The sequence below is a fragment of the Hyperoodon ampullatus genome (genome assembly GCF_949752795.1).
Source record: "Hyperoodon ampullatus genome assembly, chromosome: 4".
Lineage (NCBI taxonomy): Eukaryota > Metazoa > Chordata > Mammalia > Artiodactyla > Ziphiidae > Hyperoodon > Hyperoodon ampullatus.
In genome coordinates, this window is record NC_136917.1 from 53,037,195 (window position 1) to 53,051,524 (window position 14,330).

Below are 14,330 nucleotides of genomic sequence, written 5' to 3' on the forward strand. Positions count from 1 at the left end.
TATAATTCAACACCCATTGTTCTTAAAAAACGCTCCAGGGCTTCCTGGTGGTGCAGTTGTTAAGAGTCCGCCTGCCGATGCAGGGCACATGGGTTTGTGCCCCGGTCCAGGAGGATCCCACATGCCGCAGAGCGGCTGGGCCCGTGAGCCGTGGCCACTGAACCTGCGCGTCTGGAGCCTGTGCTCCGCAACAGGAGAGACCACAACAGTGAGAGGCCCACTTACCGCAAAAAGAAAAAAAAAAATGCTCCAGAAAGTAGGCATAGAGGGAACTTACCTGAACATAGTAAAGGCTATATATGACAAACCCACAGCCAACATCGTTCTCAATGGTGAAAAACTGAAACCGTTTCCACTAAGATCAGGAACAAGAGAAGGTTGCCCACTCTCACCCCTATTGTTCAACACAGTTTTGGAAGTTTTAGCCACAGCAATAAGAAAACAAAAAGAAATAAAAGGAATCCAAATTGGAAAAGAAGAAGTAAAGCTGTCACTGTTTGCAGATGACATGATGCTACACATAGAGAATCCTAAAGATGCTACCAGAAAACTACAAGAGGTAATCAATGAATTTGGTAAAGTAGCAGGATACAAAGTTAATGCACAGAAATCACTTGCATTCCTATACATTAATGATGAAAAATCTGAAATAGAAATTAAGGAAACACTCCCATTTACCATTGCAACAAAAAGAATAAAATACCTAGGAATGAACCTACCTAAGGAGACAAAAGACCTGTATGCAGAAAACTGTAAGACACTGATGAAAGAATTAAAGATGATAGAAACAGATAGAATGATATACCATATTCTTGGATTGGAAGAATCAACATTGTGGAAAGGACTGTACTACTCAAAGCAATCTACAGATTCAATGCAATCCCTATCAAACTACTAATGACATTTTTTCACAATTTGTATGGAAACACAGAAGAGCCTGAATAGCCAAAGCAATCTGGAGAAAGAAAAACGGAGCTGTTGGAATCAGGCTCCTGGAGTTCAGACTACACTACAAAGCTACAGTAATCAAGACAGTATGGTACTGGCACAAAAACATAAATATAAATCAGTGGAATAGGACAGAAAGCCAAGAGTTAAACCCACGCACCTATGGTCACCTTATTTTTGATAAAGGGGGCAAGAATATAGAATGGAGAAATGACAGCCTCTTCAATAAGTGGTGCTGGGAAAACTGAACAACTACATGTAAAAGAATGAAATTAGAATACTACCTAACACTATACACAAAAATAAACTCAAAATGGATTAAAGACCTAAATGTGAGGCCAGACACTATAAAACTCTTAGAAGAAAACATAGGCAGACACTCCATGACAGAAATCACAGCTAGATCCTTTTTGACCCACCTCCTAGAGAAATGGAAAAAACAAGAATAAAAAATTGTACCTCATGAAACTTAAATGCTTTTGCACAGCAAAGGAAAACATAAATAAGACCAAAAGACAACCCTCAGAATGGGAGAAAATATTTGCAAATGAAGCAATTGACAAAGGATTAATCTCCAAAATTTACAAGCAGCTCATACAGCTCAATATCAACAAAACAAACAACCCAATCCAAAAATGGGCAGAAGCCCTAAATAGACGTTTCTCCAAAGAAGATATACAGAGTGCCAACAAACACATGAAAGAATGCTCAACGCCACTAATCATTAGAAAAATGCAAATCAAAACTACAATGAGATATCACCTCACAACAGCCAGAATGGTCATCATCAAAAAATCTACAAACAGTAAAGCTGGAGAGGGTGTGGAGAAAAGGGAATCCTCTTGCACTGTTGGCGGGAATGTAAATTGATACCCCTACTATGGAGAACAGTATGGAGGTTTCTTAAAAAACTACAAACAGAACTACCGTATGACCCAGCAATTCCACTACTGGGCATATTCCCTGAGAAAACCATAATTCAAAAAGAGTCATGTACCACAATGTTGATTGCAGCTCTATTTACAATAGCCGGGACATGGAAGCAACCTAAGTGTCCATTGACCGATGAATGGATAAAGAAATTGTGACACATATATACAATGGAATATTCCTGAACCATAAAAAAAAAAAACCTGAGTTATTTGTAGTGAGGTGGATGGATCTAGTGTCTGTCATACAGAGTGAAGTAAGTCAGAAAGAGAAAAACAAATACCATATGCTAACACATATATATGGAGTCAAAACAAATGGTTATGAAGAAACTAGGGGCAGGATAGGAATAAAGACACAGACATAGAGAATGGACTTGAGGACATGGGGAGAGGGTACAGTAAGCTGGGACAAAGTGAGGGTGTGGCATGGGCTTACATATACTACCAAATGTAAAGTAGCTAGTGGGAAGCTGCCGCAAAGCCCAGGGAGATCAGCTCAGTGTTTTTTGCCCACGTAAAGGGGTGGGATAGGGAATGTGGGAGGGAGACGCAAGAGTGAGGAGATACGTGGATATATGTATATGTATAGCTGATTCACTGTGTTATAAAGCAGAAACTAACACACCATTGTAAAGCAATTATACTGCAATAAAATGTTAAAAAACCCTAAACAGGTATGAGTTCTACAGTATGGAGGGAAATTGTGAGGATGCAAAATGCAATATATTTTGACACTGCAGTTTATTGAATAAAGTCTTTTTTTCCTCCCTACCTAGATACATGATAAATGAGATAACCTCTTCCTTCTGGTCCCACTGTGGATAATATGATAACCATTCCTTGACAGCAAGCAACATGCTATTTCTTTTGCTGTGTGTTTTGTCAAAATGTTTCCCTAGGAGATTCTCATGAGCCTCAGATTTTTATTTTGAGAGTATTTTTGCTGATATCCCTAATTCTATCTGAAATGTTTGAACTCCCTAGAGGGCCTTAGGACCATGTGAGAGGGAAACTGGATTTTGGAAGGCCTCAGTTGGGCTTTTGGTGCTGAGATCCAATAACATCTCCTGTTTTCCACTCAACAACTACCATTACAGCCTCACATTCAGGATGGGTTTTGACTCATTTGTCTGCGGATGCTCTGGGCTTAGTGATAAATATTTAGGATAGCAGTGGACTCTTGTTCCAGTTGCTCTCCAGTGCATTTGTGATAACGTCCAGATGTTTTTCTGTATATAAGTTCTTTCATTTCTCACCTTTATTTACTTGTGTAGCCTTAAATCTCAGTAATACTCACCTTCTACTCTGACCTTAGCTGGACCACTTGGATTTTCTCAAACTCCCTCTATTCTTTTGTATTTCTGAACATTTTCTTCTCTTCACCAGGGTAATTCGTCCTCATCTCCCAAGTGATGATATTGATTTCTGATATGACTTCTCCTTTTGTGCCTCACTTTTCTAACTTTTATTCTTTCTTTGTTTCAAGAGAGAGTCTCAGGGAGCTTTACTTTGAGAGGTTATCTTAACTACCTGCTTAGAAATTAGAGTCAAATATGAAAGAAGGCTCTAGCTTTATATCTACTATATAAGTTCTAAGTAATGAAATGCTAAAATTTATTCTAGTTCGATGGCTGGTTGACATTTACTATAAATGTCCAGAGAGTAGATATTTTAAGCTTTATAGGTGAAATAGTGTCTCTGTCATGTATTTTTTTTTTAATTCTATAGGCTGTGGTACACATTTGATCCACAGGCCACAGTTTGCTGATGCCTGAGACTTTGGTTATTAATATTTTCAATAATAAAACATCAATATTTTGCCAAGGCTCCCATGAGACTGTTAAGGACAAATAGCTCTGCTGAAAAATGAGACTTCATTTTCAGGCCCAATTATCTGAAAAGTCCTGGTAGCTTGTTAGAGGACATTGGTTGTTTCATGATGGTTGAGGGGAAATTGGAGGAAAGTGTGCTTAATGTTATATAAACTTTGAAAAAGATTGCTTTTTTGAACTAGTCTTAAGAGGTCACATAACCTCTTATGTGACCTATGATGTTGATGGGCATCACCTGGTCAATGTATCTAACCTAGTTTCTGTGTTCCAGAATGGTTTCTGCTTTTGCCTTCTTACTCTGGCCCCCCAAAAACCACAGCTATGAAGGCAAGTGGAGAAAGGGAGGTCTTTAGCAGCCAAGCCAAGGAGGTGGTCATGGAGACTATTCATATTGTAGAACTGTGGCAAAGATGATGAGCAAGTTAGAGAATGTTCCGCACTGGGAGGTAACTGACTCATTTGGGTAGAGAAAGTGAAGCCCAAGTTTTGGGATGAGGAACTGGCTGATCTGGAACTGGAGTCCAGCCTCCAAAACTCCCAGCCCCGGGGTCTTTGCACCTCACTTTGTTGCCTCCCTGGCCACATTAAGTAGTGTACACTCAGTTGGGTGGGTGTTTACTGCATGCCTACAACTGTCTTGTCTGGTTTACCAGCAAATGCAGTGCTGCAGTCTCCCCGCAGCAGGCTTAACCTAAAGTCAGCCTATTCTTCTCCCACATGGGGGTGCTTCACTGACACTTGTCCTGGCAGAGTGAACCCTGCCAAGATGTATGTCCCCTGAGAAGATTGACAGCAGGCCTGTGGTTCCGAAATCAAAAATCCACAGATGGAGCCTCATAGTGCTGGCCTTTTCTCCTTGATATGCCTGATCTACCATATTGTCTTAATTAATAATCTCACTCTCCATAATGCTCTTGTTAAAGAAAGGCCAGCATCTGATTGTGTGATGAATTATACCAGATTCACATCGCTTTATACATTAATCTTGCATATTAGCAGTAATCAAATAACTGAAGCTGCTCTTGGTGAGAAGTTCCAAACAAAGTAGCAGAAGTTTGGAGAAGTTTGGTGTTTCTCCAAACAAAATAGCAAGGTGCAGTGGAGAAAGAGGAGGAGGAAGGAGATTAAACCCCTCAGCTAAGCAAATGAGATTTGACATAGAGGCAAAGTGTTTGGAGACAAATATAGTCAGACGACGCCACTAGACAATGTGGATCCATCCCATCAGCTGTGTCATGGTGGGGGACGTGGTGGAAGGATGTCAGGGAAATATTTGAATGGCATGCTTGGAGAACACTTCTGTACTTTTCTTTCAGGAGCTATGTTATTTGCTTGGCTGTAGGGCAATGAAATCTTTTTTAAAAAACAGCAAACGATAGGCTGTTTTTGGTATATCCTAATAAAATTAATTGTAATTACAGAACAGATCATGGCTCTGTTTTTGTGTCTTGTATTCTCTGTAATTCAGTTATTATTTATTTAAATGTCCCTCATACTCCATACTTCCTCTGCATCTAGGACTATGTACATTCTGTTCTTTGTGTCTGGACTACTTCCCCTCGTTATTAGTCTGGATAACTTCTCCAAATGCTTTAAGGCCCAACTGAGAAACTGCTCCCCTGAGAACCTTCTCTGATCTTCCAAAATAGCATTAGGTATCTTTCTTAGGTACTTTCCCTGACCTTATACTCATCGGAGCTCCATTACACTGTTTTGAAGATACTGCTTTACTCACCTATCTCCCTAACCAACCTGGGAAGACAGGCATTTGTCTTGGGTTTTCGTGGTGTTAACGTGGCATTTGCCTCCTAGGTACTGAATAAATATTTGTTGAGTATTTGAAGAAACCATACAAGTCCTTCTTACATGCAAATTCTAGTATTACTTACTAGAGACATTTCAGGGAGGTCTGACATAAGTTTCTGGCTTTCTCAATTAAGTGAACATAGATCCCTGAGGTGGCAATGCAGGCACCTCTCCTATGCTACCTCAGCCTCTCCCCTGAACTACCAAGAATTTAAATTACAGAGACTAAGTGAACAAGTCAGCTTTCATTCCAAATAACTCTATCTGCATTTTTTCAAGTTTGTATGCATGCTGCCAAGAGAGATTTTTAGAACAACTCCTACAAGTTTTAATTTCAGTTCATTTGGACCGTGTGAGATGTATACTGTATTTTATGTTAGAGTTGTTACCACTTATTTGAGCTCTTTGGAAGGAAGACATTACCCAAATGCAAAGGAGGAAGAATTTACATTTTAATGTATTACTTTATCCCTTTAGTAAAAACTCTCTGTGGAGGAGCAAACCTCAGACATTTACTGGTATTGACATTTGGGCTTTCGTAGATACTGCAGAGCAGGGGTGTCTATTGCCTCTGTGTTAGGTGATGAGACAACTCATTACCCATTCTGGATGTGTGGAGGCAGTTAAATTACATCATCCACAAACCCCTTTAAGATCAGCTGTTTGTATTTCCTTGTTATCTGCCATCCCATTTAATAGTCACAAGCTCTGATCAGTCAATCAATCAATAAGTTAATGAGGGCAGATCCACCTGGAAGTTTGCTGTAAACAGTAGGAGAGACAGAAGAAATATGGAGCATGGTTCTTAGGGAAGCATGGTTCTTATAGGGAAATTGTAATTTAATTGAGGAGGTAAAGAATGAAATAATCCACAAGAACTACAGGGCAGAATGTGATACAGGATATTCCTTTGGCAAATATTGGGTAGGTCAAAAAGTTTGTTTGGGTTTTTCAGGTTACGGAAAAACCCGAACAAACTTTTTGGCAAACCCAGTATTTATCACACAACTATTATGTGCCAGGCAATGTACTAAGAGCTAGAGCTTCAGTGGTAAACAAGAAAAATCTCTCACCTTATAGTACAGTAGAGAAAACCAGATAATAAAAAGTAAACTTAGAAATTAAAAAGATAATATCTGGTAGAGATAAGTGCTAGGAGAAGGAAAATAAAACAGGATGACTTGATAGATATGGATGGGAGGGGTGTGGTAGAGGATGGGAGAAGTGTTACTTTATTTTTTTTTAATTTTGTTTTTAAACATATTTATTGGAGTATAATTGCTTTACAATGTTGTGTTAGTTTCTACTTTATAACAAAGTGAATCAGTTATACATATACATATGTTCCCATATCTCTTCCATCTTGTGTCTCCCTCCCTCCTACCCTCCCTATCCTACCCATCTAGGTGGTCACAAAGCACCAAGCTGATCTCCCTGTGCTATGCGGCTGCTTCCCACTAACTATCTATTTTACATTTGGTAGTGTATATATGTCCATGCCACTCTCTCACTTTGTCACAGCTTACCCGTCCCCCTCCCCATATCATCAAATCCATTCTCTAGTAGGTCTGTGTCTTTATTCCCGTCTTACCCCTAGGTTCTTCATGACTATTTTTTTTCGTAGATTCCGTATATATGTGTTAGCATACGGTATTTGTTTTTCTCTTTCTGACTTACTTCACTCTGTATGACAGACTCTAAGTCCGTCCACCTCACTACAAATAACTCAGTTTCGTTTCTTTTTATGGCTGAGTTATATTCCATTGTATATATGTGCCACATCTTCTTTATCCATTCATCCGATGATGGACACTTAGGTTGCTTCCATGTCCTGACTATTGTAAATAGTGCTTCAATGAACATTGGGGTACATGACTCTTTTTGAATTATGGTTTTCTCAGGGTATATGCCCAGTCGTGGGATTGCTGAGTCATATGGTAGTTCTATTTGTAGTTTTTTAAGGAACCTCCATACTGTTCTCCATAGTGGCTGTATCAATTTACATTCCCACCAGCAGTGCAAGAGTGTTCCCTTTTCTCCACACCCTCTCCAGCATTTATTGTTTGTAGATTTTTTGATGATGGCCATTCTGACTGGTGTGAGATGATATCTCATTATAGTTCTGATTTGCATTTCTCTAATGATTAATGATGTTGAGCAGTCTTTTATGTGTTTGTTGGCAATCTGTATATCTTCTTTGGAGAAATGTCTATTTAGGTCTTCTGCCCATTTTTGGATTGGATTGTTTGTTTTTTTGTTATTGAGCTGCATGAGCTGCTTGTAAATTTTGGAGATTAATCCTTTGTCCGTTGCTTCATTTGCAAATATTTTCTCCCATTCTGAAGGTTGTCTTTTAGTCTTATTTATGGTTTCCTTTGCTGTGCAAAAGCTTTTAAGTTTCATTAGGTCCCATTTGTTTATTTTTGTTTTTATTTCCATTTCTCTAGGAGGTGGATCAAAAAGGATCTTGCTGTGTTACTTTAGATTGGGTGGTATTGTCAAGGTAACCTTGACAAAGAAATGATATTTGAGCTTTTGCTTTGAGTCACAAGAAAGTGTCAGCCATGTGGAGGTTGAGAGGAACAGATTCCTGACAGATGGAATAATAAAGACCAATCTTTGATTCAGGAATGAGTTGGCATGTTTGAGAAATGGAGAAAAGGCCAACTGTGGCTAGAGCAAAGTAAGGGTGGAGGAGTGGTATGATACAGTGTTTGAGTATAGGCAGGGGGCCTGGTATGCAAGGTCTACCAGAGTTTAGAGAAGAAGGCTTCATGAGAGCCAGAGCAATCATTAAAATCATTATAAAGGTGATGGAGATCCAACTAGGCTTTGTAAAATGGGAGAGAGAAAAAGGAAAGCACTGATGGACAGGGGGAGTGTTGTTATCAGTAGCCCAGAGAACTGTTAGCTTTGTTGTCTGTATTGCTTGCATATTTTCACTTGCTGCTTGTGAGACTAAGATGCACTATTATTGTTGCTTTGCAGAGATGGGTTATCTACTTGTTAATTTTTTAATGATTAAGACTGCCTATAATTTTTATTTTTATATTTTGAGTAAGTAGTACTAGGAGACAGAAGTCAAGTTAGGAAAGAAAAACAGTGAAATGTGTTCTTTTGGGCTCACCCCACAGGCACCTAACTCCCCACCTGATGTGTAATTAGTGCCAAGTGATGTGTTCATGTTGTAATATTTCTCCCATCCTCATCCTTTATTTCTTGAGCCTTTTCTTCTGGTTGTTATTAAATGTTTAGAATTTTATTTTACCTGTGTGTTAATGGTAAGCTTCCTCAAATGCTTTTATTTTTAAAGGGTATTTTGCCACTCTTAAGTTTTTAATAGTAGATTACTTTCTTTAAACCAGCCTCCAGAGGCCTAGGGGGTCACATGTGGGCAAAATAGTGCAATTGTAACTAAACATCTTCAGTTTTCAAGTGCATAGAATGCGCTGGTTAATTGCTGATAAGTATAAATTCTTTAAAAAGAAACAGTGTAAAATAGTTGAAAAAAATCCCTGAATTAGGCATCCGATAATTTGAATTCTAGATATGACTCTCTCCTTAACTGATGTCATGACATTACATATATCACCTAACTTCTTCTGGTCTCATTTTCACATCTATTAAGTAGAAGAGGTGGTCCCTTCCCTCTTCAATATTCTCTAATTTTAGCTGAAGACCAAATTTTTGCTCCACATGCTTATATGTGGAATTTCACTAGCTCATTGTAGCCATGCAGCTACATTCCCATTGGAGAAATAAAAGGTTTAAATAAGAGTTCACAAATATTTTTTTTGACATGTCTAAGAGCATCATTTAGGTTATATTTGCTCCTCTTTGATATGACAAATTGAGTCATTTCATAAGTATATTCGGTCATTCACGTGACCTAATCCTGTGTAATTTACAAAGTAAGTGCTTTGTAAATATCAATTTATTGACTTGTTGCTAATTAATGTATAACAGTTTTGGGGGAGACTGTGAATTTTCAAGCTATGTCACTGATCTTTAGAGATGGCAGGAAGATTATCCCTTAAAATGAAGCAGCTTGCTGAGTTCAATAAGAGAAACAAACCAGGCGTTCAATTTTATCTGGGCTACTCCCTGGAGAACTGGTGTTACAAAGTAATGTAGAATAAGCAGTTCCTTGATTCCAGAGAATAAGCAGTTCTGATTCCAGAGATTGAAGCTCCTCTGTGAAAATAATCATAAGTGCTCACTCATTATTTCAACGAGAATTAAGAATTGATTCAATGTGATATTTGCCTAATAGAGAGATATAGCTTCCATATCTCTAGAGGAATATGTAAACTGTTCAAATAATGCCAATAAAAGAGAGAAAATAATAAGAACTAAGATAGAGAGAGATGTTCAGAGAAATAAAAGATGGTTCAAGTTTGCAGAGGATCTGAAAAGGCTTTATGCAAGATTCATGAAGGTGGCATTTGAGCTGGGCCTTGAAGGGTACAGTGTCATTTACGGTCTAAATATAAATAATTCCACTTTGAAGGAACTGTTCAATTGGATGGATTTCCATGAAAGGAAATGTAAAATGCTATAGTTCTCTGGTACTATCTGTACACATAGACCAAGAGTTCTTGGTAAAAGAGGAAACAGTCCTACATTATTTACTACCATGTGTTACAGGAATAAAAAATGTATGAGTTGCAAAAATTTGATGGCTAAGATTTCTCAACGCTAAAGTGAATTGGTTTCCAACATGGATCCTATTAGACAGGGTGGTCACTTTGCATTTTTTCTGCCTACAGTGTTGCCGAGGCAACTATCTGCTCTGATGGAAGATGCCATTAAAGCAGCACTTCCACAGGCATTTGCTGCAGAACATTAGTGCTTCAAGATGCTCTGGAAGAAGAAACGAATTCCATAGATAAATAACTCTGGGCAATAATAAAGACTATATTCCTCCATAGACACAATGCCTATTGTCTTCTTAAAGGCTCTGAGAAGTCCCTCAGGAAAGGAACCTGTTTCGCTTTGGTCAACTTGGTGTTTTCCAACCCAATTTTATTAAGAGACAAATCTTTAAATTTTAAAATGCTTTTATGGGGGAAGGATAAATTAGGAGCTTGGGATTAACATACACATGCTAATATATATAAAAGAGATAATCAACAAGGACCTACTGTATAGCACAGGGAACTCTATTCAATATTCTGTAATAACCTATACAGGAAAAGAATCTGAAAAAGAATGAATATATGTATATGTATAATTGAATCACTTTGCTATACACCTGAAACTAACACAACATTGTAAATCAACTCTATGCCAATGAAATTTTAAAAAATACTTTTATTGAGGTAAAATTTACATGCAGTGTGATCCACAGACCTTAAGTATATAATTTAATAAATTTTGATAAATACAAACATCTATGTAATCATTACCCACACCAAGAGGTAGAACATTTCTATTACCTCCCCAAATTCTCTCTTACCCTGTTCAAGTCAGTACTTACTCTCCATTGAAAATTACTCTTCTGATTTCTGTCATCACTGATTATTTTGCCTGATCTTATATTTTATACACATGGAATCATACAGTATGAAATCTTCTGTTTTAGCCTTATTTTGCTTAATGTATGTTTTAGGGACTTATCCACAATGTTGTATCTGTACATAATTTATTTCTATTGCTAGAGAAGTATTCCATTGTATGAATATGCTACAGTTTGGTTATTCATTCTCCTATTGATTAATAATTGGCATTGTCTTCAGTTTTGGATATTATGAATAAGGTATTTTTGAATATTATTATGGAACTCTTTTTTTGTGGACTTATATTTTCATTTATGTTAGATAAATGCCTATAAGAGAAGTTACTATTTGTATGTCCAATTTTACATTTTCCCCAGCAATGTATGAAAGGTGTTTCACATATTACCCACATTTGATATTGTCATTCTCTTTAAACTTATCCATTCTAGTGAGTCAAAAAATGTACTTCCCTTAAATGTTGGAACTCAACAGTGAAACCATATGGTCCTGGAATTTTCTTTGTGGGAGGTTTTTTTTTTGTGATAATACATTTAATTTTTTCTAAGAGGGATTGTTTTCTGATAATATATTCAATTTACTATTAAATATTTATTCTCTTTCTTCTTGATTCACTTTGACAGGTTGTGTTTTAAAGGAATTTGTCCATTTCAAGTAAATTGTCACATTTATTGGCATATAATTACAATATTTTCTTAATATCTTAAAATTTTTTTTAATTGTATTGAAATATAGTTGGTTTACAATGTTTTAGTTTCAGGTGTACAGCAAAGTGATTCTGAGATATATATATATATATATATTCTTTTTTTACATTCTCTTCCATTATTGGTTATTATAAGATATTGAATATAGTTCCCTGTGCTATACAGTTGGTCCTTGTTGGTTACCTGTTTTATATATAGTATTGTGTATATTTTAATCCTAAACTCCTAATATATCCCCTCCTTTGGTAATCATGGTCTGTTTTCTATGTCTATGTCTTCTATGTCTGTTTTATATGTCTGTTTTATAAATAAGTTTATTTGTATCATTTTTTTTAGAGTCCACATATAAGCGATATCATATGATATTTGTCTTTCTCTGTCTGACTTCCTTCACTCAGTATGATAATCTCTAGGTCCATTCATCATGCTGCAAATGGCATTATTTCATTCTTTTTTATGGCTGAGTAATATTCCATTGTATATTTATACCACATCTTTTTATAATTTAATATTTATTTTATATTGGAGTATAGTTGATTTACAATGTTGTGTTAGTTTCAGGTATACAGCAAAGTGGTTCACTTATACATATACATATATCCATTCTTTTCCCATATAGGTCATTATAGAATATTGAGTAGATTCCCTGTGTTATACAGTACGTCCTTGTTGTTTATCTGTTTTATATATAGTAGTGTGTATGTGTTAATCCCAAATTCCTAATTAATCTCTCCCTCCCACCTTTCCCCTTTGGTAACCCTAAGCTTGTTTTCAAAGTCTATGAGTCTGTTTCTGTTTTGTAAATAAGTTCATTTGTATCATATTTTTAGATTCCACATATAAGTGATATCATGTGATACTTGTCTTTCTCTGTCTGACTTACTTCACTTAGTATGATAATCTCTAGGTCCATCCATGTTGCTGCAAATGGCATTATTTTGTTCTTTTTTATGGCTGAGTAATATTCCACTGTGTATATGTACCACATGTTCTTTATCCATTCCTCTGTTGATGGACATTTAAGTTGCTTCCATGTCCTGGCTATTGTAAATAGTGCTTCTATGAACATTGGGATGCATGTATCTTTTTTTTTTTTTTTTTTTTTTTTGCTGTATGTGGACTTCTCACTGTTGTGGCCTCTCCCGCTGCGGAGCACAGGCTCCAGACGCGCAGGCTCAGCGGCCATGGCTCACGGGCCCAGCCGCTCCGCGGCATGTGGGATCCTCCCAGACCGGGGCACGAACCCGTGTCCCCTGCATCGGCAGGCGGACTCTCAACCACTGCGCCACCAGGGAAGCCCGCATGTATCTTTTTGAATTATGCTTTTCTCCACATATATGCCCAGGAGTGGGATTGTTGGGTCATATGGTAGTTCTATTTTTAGTTTTTTAAGGAACCTCCATACTGTTCTCCATAGTGGTTGTACCAATTTACTCATACAACGAGTTTGGAAATGCTCCTTCCTCTGCAATTTTTGGGAATAGTTTCAGAAGAATATGAGTTAACTCTTCCCTAAATGTTTGATAGAATTTGCCTGTGAAGCCATCTGGTCCTGGACTTTTGTTTGTTGGGAGTTTTTAATCATAGATTCATTTTCAGTAACATTTCCTTAATCTTTTAACATCAGTAGGATTTTTTCTTTTTTTTTTTTTTTTTTTGGCGGTACGCGGTCCTCTCACTGTTGTGGCCTCTCCCATTGAGGAGCACAGGCTCCGGACGCGCAGGCTCAGTGGCCATGGCTCACGGGCTAGCCGCTTCACGGCATGTGGGATCTTCCCAGACCGGGGCATGAACCCGTGTCCCCTGCATTGACAGGTGGACTCTCAACCACTGCGCCACCAGGGAAGCCCAGTAGGATTGTTTTGATATGAACTTCCTTTCACCCTAATGTTATTAATTTATGTTTTCTTGCTTTTTAAAAATTGGTCTCATTAGATTTTTATCAACTTTTGCTTTATTGTTTGTTTTCTATTTCACTGATTTCTGTTCCCACTTTTTTTCCCCCCTTTCTTCTACTTACTTTAGGTATACTTTGAGTGCTAATTTAGCTTCTGTCCTAATACAAGAACTTAGAAATATGAATTTTAATATAAGCACTGCTTCATTTCACAGATTTTGATGTGTTGTGTTTTTATTATCATTTAGTTCAAAATAATTTTTATCTTCCTTATACTTTCTTATTTGACCCACAGTATATTTCAAAGTGTGTTGTTTAATTTCCAAGCAGTTGGAAGGTTGTTCTATATATCTTATGATTACTGACTTCTGATAAAATTCTGTTGGGATCAGTAATGTATGACTTTGATTTTCTTGAAAATTTTGGGACTTATTTTATGGCCCAACATATGGTCTATCTTTGTTAATTTTCTCTTTGCCATTTTTGTGTGTAGTCCTCTAAGAACATCAAATAGGTCAAGATGGCTAATAGTGTGTTCAAGTCTTTATATAGGATTATCATAATACAGTTGTGCTGGTATTACATTCTCTCCGTTTTTGTATATTTGAAAATATTTTTGTGTTATATTTGTTTTTGAAATATATTTTTCTAGAGCTGGAATTCTAAGTTAATGTTTATTTAATATTCATGTT